The 9,687-nt window shown below is 37.2% G+C and overlaps 1 pseudogene; it reads left to right on the forward strand.

Moving 5' to 3' along the window:
* The first annotated feature begins 428 nt into the window (after positions 1-428).
* LOC112643152 (proteasome subunit alpha type-1-like) lies at positions 429-2,963 on the forward strand (annotated as a pseudogene).
* The last annotated feature ends 6,724 nt before the right edge of the window (positions 2,964-9,687 follow it).

Here is a 9,687-nt window from a genome sequence, read left to right on the forward strand (position 1 = left end):
CGGGGGAATTTACCTTGGAGACCAGCCTGCTGTGCCGGCTTTTCCGCAGAATCCCGAGTGGGCCAAGCGGCGCGGAGACAGGCGAGGCCCGCAGGAGGAAGAGACCAGACGTCGGCAAACCCCTAAGATGACCCCTAAGATGCTGCCGCACTGCACGGCGAGGGAGGGGCCGGGCTGCGGGCAGTTTCGGGGCAGAACTAACGGCAGAACGCACCCTCGGTGCCCCCACGAACTCCGTGAAAGAGCGGGCCTCTTTTCCTCGGACTTCTGACCGTGTCTTCACACCATCCCGGCCATCACTCCTCGCCCACCTCACCCGGTCAGGGCAGGGCCTGGCGCCATGTCTCAAAACTCCAGGTCCCAGCGGTGCTTCCGGTCCCGAGAGCACAGCCTTGTGGGTAACTCGACACGTGCCTGAGATCCCGCGAGATCTCGCGCCCGTTCAGGGGCACCTGATGCGCAAGCGCGAGGCCTCGTCCTCCATCCTTTTTGAGAGCAGGTGTGCTCTCCACAGGTACTCGATACTTTCTTCTCGATATTTTCTTTACTTTTCCGTTCATGGACATTTGGTTGTTTCTGCTTTGTGAAGGTTACTCGTAATTGTTGTATTTATGAGCCTTCCTGTGTAAGTGTCTCCGAACCTCCACTTTATTTCTCTTAGGTACATTGCTAGGAGTGGTATTGCGAGGTCAAGATAATTCCATGTTTAATTTTTGAGAAATGGCCAAACTTTTTGCCAAAGATACTGCATTATTGTACATTTCTACCCGCAATGTATGAGGGTTTCAATTTCTCCATATCTTCACTTGTTATCCGTCTTTTTTTAATTTTTATTTATTATTATTATTTATTTATTTATTTTTAAATCATGGCCATCCTAGGGGATGTGAAATTGTGTCTCACTGTGGTTTGGGTTTGCATTTGCTGGCTAATGATGTTGAGCATCTTTTTTGTTGTTGTTCTTGCTGGCCTTTTTGAGATATTTTGAGAAATACCTATTTGGAGCCTTTGTTTATTTTTTAAAGGAGTGATCTGTCTTTTTATTAAGTGGTAAGAATTCTTTATACATTCTGGACACAAGCTTCTTATCAGAAATATGATTTATAGGAAGCCGCCACCTCTGCTGGAGGCCGCAGCCAGACCCGCGCGGGAACCATGTTTCCCAACCAGTATGACAATGACGTCACTGTTTGGAGCCCTCAGGGCAGGATTCATCAAATTGCATATGCAATGGAAGCTGTCAAACAAGGTTCAGCCACACTTGGTCTGAAATCAAAAACCCATGCAGTGTTGGGTGCGTTGAAGACAGCACAGTCAGAGCTTGCAGCTCAGCAGAAGAAAATTCTCCATGTTGATAACCATATTGGTATCTCAATTGTGGGACTTACTGCTGATGCTAGACTGTTGTGTAATTTTATGCGCCAGGAGTGTTTGGATTCCAGATTTGTATTTGACAGACCTCTTCCTGACCTCTTCCTGTGTCTCGTCCTGTATCTCTAATTGGAAGCAAGACCCAGATACCAACACAACGGTATGGCTGGAGACCATATGGTGTTGGACTGCTTATTGCTGGTTATGATGATATGGGCCCTCACATTTTCCAAACCTGTCCATCTGCCAACTATTTTGACTGTAGAGCCATGTCCATTGGAGCCCGTTCTCAATCAGCTCGTACTTACTTGGAGAGACATATGTCTGGGTTTACGGAGTGCAATTTGAATGAACTGGTTAAACATGGTCTGCGTGCCTTACAAGAGACACTTCCTGCAGAACAGGACCTAACTGCAAAGAATGTTTCCATTGGAATTGTTGGTAAAGACTTGGAGTTTACGATTTATGATGATGATGATGATGTATCTCCGTTCCTGGAAGGTCTTGAAGAAAGACCACAGAGAAAGGCACAGCCTGCTCAACCTGCTGATGAACCTGCAGAAAAGGCTGATGAACCAATGGAGCATTAAGTCACAAACCAGTCTACATGTGTATTATCAAATATGTAAGAATGCAGGAGCCCTTACTGATGACAGTAATCTATACTTTGAACCAAAAGATGCAGCGTGGTCTTCTGGTATGTTTTAGGAATCGGTCCAGATGTGTTTTTCCCAAGTAACTTGTCTGAACCATATAATGTGTGCATTTTTCTTTGAGAGGGTCTATATAATCATTTTCTAGAAAGTATAGTTACCTGTACTAATGTTTTTATATGAAGAACATAGTGTCTTTGTGGTTTTAAAGACAACTGTGAAATAAAATTGTTTCACCTGCCTGTGAAAAAAAAAAAAGAAATATGATTTACAGATTTACAGGGGTGCCTGGATGGCTGAATGGGAAAAGGGATGAGTCATCTAGTGCAGCTTGTGGTTTACAGGTGAAGAAAGGGGAACCCCACAGAGTGTGAATGGCCACAAGTTTTCCCAGTGTCACCGGAAGTTTTTAGTGGCCCACAGTACAAAATACTGTTTTTCAGGGAGCTAAGTTTAAGGAAATTTTAGGAACCCCTTATTACAGATTATGCTCTAATTGTGTGTGTGTGTGTGAAAATGTCTATAAAATTAAGATGTATGTAATAGGGGTTTGGGATATATTTAATAACTTCATTTGGCAAAATAAAGAATATCTCCTTTTGGGGATCCCTGGGTGCCTCAGTGGTTTAGCGCTGCCTGCAGCTCAGGGCCTGATCCTGGAGACCCGGGATCGAGTCCCACGTCGGGGTCCCTGCATGGAACCTGCTTCTTCCTCTGCCTGTGTCTCTGCCTTTCTCTCTCTCTTTCATGAATAAATAAATAAAATCCTTAAAAAGAAAAGAATATCTCCTTTTTGTAAGCACGCGTATAACAAATGAAGTATTGATACTACAACATGGATGAACCTTAAAAAGACTATGCTGAATGAAAAAAGCCAATCGTGAAAGACGTGTATTGTATGCTTTTATTTGTATTAAATGTGTAGAATAGGAAAATCTGCAGAGAATAAAAGTGGATTAATGGAGGAAAACAGAATAACTGCTGAAAGGTGCATGGTTTCTTTTGATGGAAAGTAATGACCCATGCCTGACATGGGACTGGATCCCAGGTCTCCAGGATCAGGCCCTGGGCTGAAGGCGGCGCTAAACCACTGAGCCACCCAGGCTGCCCACCATTATTTGTTGAAGAGACTATTCTTTCCCCACTGAATCATCTTGGCTCTTATTGATAATAGTTGTTTTGTTTTTTGTTCTTGTTTTTTCTTAAATACTGGATATTGTGGATACTATCTTGTAGAAATGCAGAATTCGGTTACCTTTTTCTACTTTTTTTGTTTGTTTAAGCTGGCAGTTTAGTCATTGATGGATCCTTTGAATTTATTTAGACTTGTTTTCGTACCTTGTTGATGTGGACCAAGGGAAGCCGGAGGTGTTTCCTACTGCGACTCAGCAATACTTAAATTTCATAACCTCTAAGAATTTTCTTCAGCACTTGGGTTTCAGCTTTGTTAAGGTGTGATTCTTACTCTGAGGCCTTTCTGGCATCTCAGCTATATGTTAATGAGAGCTCTCCCTCTAATGGTGGGGCAGGATATCCCCAGACACTGCTTTTTTTACAACTTCCCCATGACCAACCAGCACTGCTTCGTTGCTATTCACCCCTGCAGAGGCTGTTATTTGTTAAGACTTGAGGGTCTCATTTTGTGTATTTTTTAGCCCTTGTACACAGGCAGGGGTTTTAACCTGACCTATGGAACTCCCATTTTGCAAAGTGCTGCTCTCTCTTATGATTCACCCCACAGATTCCACCTACTTCAACCTACCTCAAACTAATTACTCTCTCCTCAGTTTTTTTTTTTGTTTGTTTTTTTTATTTCATCCTCTATTAAATAGAGTCCCAGTTCTGAGCTGTGGTTGAGTGGGAAATTATCCACAGATACATAGCTGGGAATAACTCAGATTCTTGAGTTTCCTTTTGTAAGGGTACCAGAGCCTTGTGCTGCTTGTTTCCATTGCTTGAAAATAGTTATCCTTTATAATGGGAGAGCTAGTGTGGACACCAGTATGGCTATTTGATGTAGACTTTTTTTTAAAAAAAACTTTTTAATGGGAGTATATTTGTTTCATACCAATTGCAATAACAAAAATCTAAGAAAACTGAAAAATGCCTGCTGTAAATTAGCTGAATTATTTGAATGCAATTCAAATTACTAGAAATCACTTAGTAAAGAGTACAAATAATACTGTTACAAGAATGATAACAAGGGGAAAATTATTCTAAAGAAGTGGAATTCTCAGCTGGAGGAGATAATTAGGTAATGAATGGTTAATTGGTAGAGTAGCAAGTTGGTGTGTAGATATATTAAAGTAGATTAAAAAGTCTCAAGAGAGACAAAGCAAGGGAGAAAGCAATTTAGCATATTAACCAGTATCCTTCCTCCACAATTCTTAGACATACGTAATAACCTAAGATATAAGGGAGAAAATTGATATTTTTCATTTATTTGCTGAATGGTGAAAATATGGTGTTGAGGAATTAATTAAATAGCTTTTTAATTTAACTTGACCCTCGACTCATTAATACATAATACTGCAACTTTAAAGTAAAAGACTAGAACACCGAAGTAAAAAGTAAGCACTAAACAAAATAGAATTACTCAAGACAGGCAACCAGAAGATCCCCAAGACTAAACACATATAATCCACTAAAGACTATAGAACCACTACTGCTCTCACCATGCATTGTACCACAGCACATTGTCTAGTAGAATACAAAACATGCCCCCTTCAAATAATTATTTTGTGTAGTTTTCTCTTATTTATGAGACACAATAAACGGCCGAGTCATTTGAAACTCTGCTTGCTGAGAAATGATCTGTGATCTCCCACAGACTTTGGTTTCTCTGAACTCTCTTTCAGGTGCAGGTATTCATGATCAGATCTCTAGGCCTTCACTATAAAATTATAGTCTATTTTGTAGGGTTAGCAGAAAAAATAGAAAATTCCAGTTGAATTGTATTTTAGATAAACAATTTTGGGGGGAAGGCTATTAAGTGTATCCTAAGTATTAGCATGGGAGATACTTATACTATAAATTATTCATTATTCACTATTTATCTGAAGTTCAAATTTCGTTGGATGTTCTGTATTTTTATTTGCTAAATCTAGTAAACCTACCTATTGAATAAATGCATGCTGGTTTGGAAGGCAGCAAACTAGAAGTTAAGACTGTAGGCTTAGAGTCTGAGAGACTTAGATTCTTGTACCAGAACTGCCCCCGAACTAATTGTAAGATTAACTTTTGTTGGCTATGATTAATTTCTTCAACTTTAAAATGGAGATAATTATAGTATCAGTTTAATTTCTTATTGAAAGGATTAAAAGACTTAAAGTAACGTGACTCCATAGAAATGCCATGGCCTTATAAATAGTAAGCCCTAAAAAAATGTAAGTTATTTTTAATTCAAAGACACTTAGGAAAAAAAAATATATATATATATCTTTCCAATATCCAAAGAGTGTTTTCTCATAATACTTCTCTCTTAAGATGTTGAAGCTTCCCTTTTCCACCATAACATTCCATTTAAAACTTTGTAATATTCTTACTATTTATAAGCAATTGTAGCTGTTTAGATCACATAACCTCAAAACTATGAAGGTCAATGAACTAGGTCAGTATTTTATTTCTACTCCATGTAAGTTCATTGAACTATTAATATATACATCACTGTGTAACTCATAAATTTAAAACAATTATTATTCAATAAAGGTCACAGATCTATTAAAATACTGTTTTTTTATCTTATTATGTTGCCCTCAAGTCTGACATATTCATAAGATGGAGAACTAAATATAGTGAATCATGGAGTGTAAAAATTAGCATTTGACTTTTCAGACTCTAGAATGAGAAGTGGAAAAGAAGAGTTAGAAATAGTTTGCAGCTGATCAACATCATGTGCTATCATCTGCAACCCCTGCAACATGCCAGCCCCATAATCTTGTCTTCATTTGTGACTCCTCCTCCTACTTCCTCATCCTTTACTCCTATGATTCTTTTTAATTGACTTTACTAAATATACGTATCTGAAGTTTATCAGTGTTTCTCTAACCCCACTATGTTGTTAGTTCAGACTCTTATGTTCTCCCTGGCTTTTATTCATACTTCTAGACTTAGATTTTTGCTGTCATCCTCCACGTGGTAGTCGTAATCAGTTTTTGAAATAAAACCTGATCATGTAAGCTTCCCTGGTTGGCAATATTCTGCAAATTTCACCTATTGTTGCCAAAAAATTTACTACTATCACTCTACTGGGAGAGAACAACTGGAAGCTCTGTATGTGCAACTTTTCTGAACTCTGTCCTGTGTGATTTTAATCTGTATCTTTTCAAGGTATGAAGTTATAACTGTAGGTATGGAAGCGTTAAGTAAGTCAGTGAGTCCTTCAAATGAATTATCAAAACTGAAGGGGGTCTTGACATCTCCCAGACTTGCAATTATTGTCAGAAGTGAGGGTGTTCTTAGGGACTATTCCCTAACTTTACAATAATATATTAAGTAAATTCACCTTTCTTCTACAGAATATATGTGCATATATGTTTCTTTTCTTTTTTTTATATGTTTCTTTATATGTATTAATTTTTATATATTTTCAATATCCAAAGAGTGTTTCTTCAAGATAAAGTGAGGAGACCTTACTTTTCCATACCATCCCCTTTATACCAGACTTGAATAACCCACTAGTGCTTACTCCACTGAAATATGATTGTGTGTTTATGTAGTATATAGGTACTAGATTATGAATCCCTTAGGGGCTGGACTTTAGTCTCCTTATATTGGAATATTTGCTTTTAAGAATTTGATACATTTTCAGGCATTCTTCAGATAGGATGTTTGTTGAATAAGTGAATGAGTCTATAAATAATGCCCATTAGAAAATGCAAAAACATGTAAGTTAGGTTTTGCTTATGTGATAAACAGGACTTTAAAATCATAATATTCAAATAATGCAATTTAAAAATTGAAAATCATAATATAGCTTGAGTTTCTGAGATATTTATAGCTTACGGTTTTCTTCTTAATCCACATTGTACAATCACCATTATTGAAATTATAAATCATTCAGGATGAAATTTAATATAAAACTCATGGTTTAAACATGTTTATTTCAGTTCTCTGATTGGAACATCTAAAGTTCGCGCTTACTCCTATTGCTATAATGGTTCGGAGAATTCTAAAATAAATTGTTGATTTTCTTTCTTTTTTAAGATTTTATTTATTCATGAGACACACGCAGAGAAAGGCAGAGATTTGGGTAGAGGGAGAAGCAGGCTCCCTGTAGCGAGCCCGTTGTGGGACTTGGTCCCAAGACCCCAGGATCACAACCTGAGCCAAAGGCAGACGCTCAACCACTGAGCTACCCAAGTGTCCCAATTGCTGATTTTCTGTCCTCAATTATCCACAGTTTTGTGTAATCCCTTCCCCCGAGTGTGAACAGAAGATGTGATTTTCTTCTAAATGACAAGACATAGCAAAAGTCAAAGCATTTTGCAGATGTAGCTGAGTCCCCCCCGCCCTTATCTGCAGAAGATATGTTCCAAGATTCCTAGTGAAAGCTTGAGACTGCAGGTAATACCCAGCCCTGTATATACTATGTATTTTCCTGCACATGTATGCCAGTGATAAAGTTTAATTTATTAATTGGCACAGTAAGCAACTAATAATAACTAATAAAATAGAACAGTTATAACAATATAACAATCTTGCTCTAATAAAAAAGAACAGTTATAAAAGTTATGTGAAGGTGGTCTCTCTCAAAATATCTTATTGTACTGTACTCACCTTTCTTCTCATGGTGATGTGAGATGATAAAATACATGGTGAGATGAAATGAGGTGAATGATGCAGGCATTATGATGTTGCATTAGGATACAATGACTTTCTCATGATTAATCAGAAGGGGATCATCTGCTTCCAGATAGATACCTGATACTTTGGAAAGCAAGACCACAGATGAGGGGAAACTACTGTAAATAAAGTCCCACTGAGTTGATTTTTAGATATTCAAAAGGGATATTTTGGGAAGATGAGGTCCAGGAATTATCTGAAAGAATAGTCAAAGCTGGAAAAATGCTCTCCTGCCAGCCTTAAAGAAGCAAATATCACTGTGGTGAACTACCTCGGGAGGGGCAACTGTGGGAGCTGAAGACCTCAGTCTTGTCACCAAAAAGAACTGATTTCTGCTAAAGCATGAAGAAAAGTACCCCAAACTCTAGATGATAATTCAGTCCAGATAATATCTTGATGTCAGTCTTGTGAAACTGAGCAGAGGTACCAGTTAAGCTGTTCCTAGATTTGTGACCCAAGGAAAATGAGATGACAAATGTATATTGTGTTAAGCCACTAAATTTGTGTTTTTTTGTTATATGGCTTAGAAAACTAATTCAACCTTTTAGTGCAATGCAGGAATAGTTATACTTTCACTTTTTTTACATCTTTTTATCTAACCTAAACCTCTTTCTTAAAAGACATTAAGTTAGGTACAATATAGAAAAAACAGAAAAGTATATTTCATTCTTAATTTTCTCTTACATCTTTCTATGGACTAAATTATAAACATCGAGTGTTTATCATTTTTGTATCCAAGATCACCTGTCATAGACCAAGTTCATGATATTCAATAAATATTTGTTGATTATTGAAACAAAAAAGAAAGCCCAGATGATTTTACATTTCATAATTATGTAAATGTAACAGTAATAAATAAAATAAGATGAAGTATTTAATTAGCAATTTTGTAATGCTAATTTAGAGTAGAATGATACTGTTTTCTGAAATATTGTCTCATAACCCCTTCATTTTAATATTTATACATATCCTTTTTCAAAAAAAATTTATTTAATTTAAACATATTTCCTATATGTTTATATTAAGTTCATTTTGTACTATCTTTTTTAGTGTGTACTTTAATAATTAGAATTCCATTCTGTTCCTTTAAGTGTTCATCAGAGGGGCTCCCTGGATGGCTCAGCGGTTTAGCGCCTGCCTTCGGCCCAGGGCGTGGTCCTGGAGTCCCGGAATTGAGTCCCACATGGGGCTCCCTGCAAGGAGACTGCTTCTCCCTCTACCTATGTTTCTGCCTCTCTCTCTTTCTCTGTGTCTCTCATGAATAAATAAATAAAATATTTTTATAAATAAATAAATAAATAAATAAATAAATAAATAAATAAATATTCATCAGAAAATTTTGAAATAGAACATTAATTTAGATCTTTTGTGTATAGTAATATTTTTATTTATATTTCTGTGATATACATTTTGTTAATATAAATATAAAAATTGGATTAATATCTTTTGGAAATCTTTAAAGCCTACTGCAGTTGCATATGAATGGAATGTTTTGAGATGTAGTTAATGTTTTACTTGTTTTTAGTCAAATTCATATTCCTCTTTTTGGCTATTTACAAAATTAACATATAAAAATTTGGGGTGCTTGGGTGATACAGTCGGTTCAGTATCTGACTCTTGTTTTTGGCTCAGGTCCTGATCTCAGGACTATGAGATGAAGCTCCGCATCAGGCTCTGCGCTCAGCACGGTGTCCACTTGAGATTCTCCCTTCCCCACTACCCATCCCACTTATGTGTGCTCTGTCTCTAAAATAAACAAATCTTTTTTTTTTTTTTAAAGTTCAGATGTAAAATTTTAAGATATTATTACTGAAGAATT

The sequence above is a fragment of the Canis lupus genome, chromosome 38, assembly GCF_003254725.2.
Source record: "Canis lupus dingo isolate Sandy chromosome 38, ASM325472v2, whole genome shotgun sequence".
Lineage (NCBI taxonomy): Eukaryota > Metazoa > Chordata > Mammalia > Carnivora > Canidae > Canis > Canis lupus.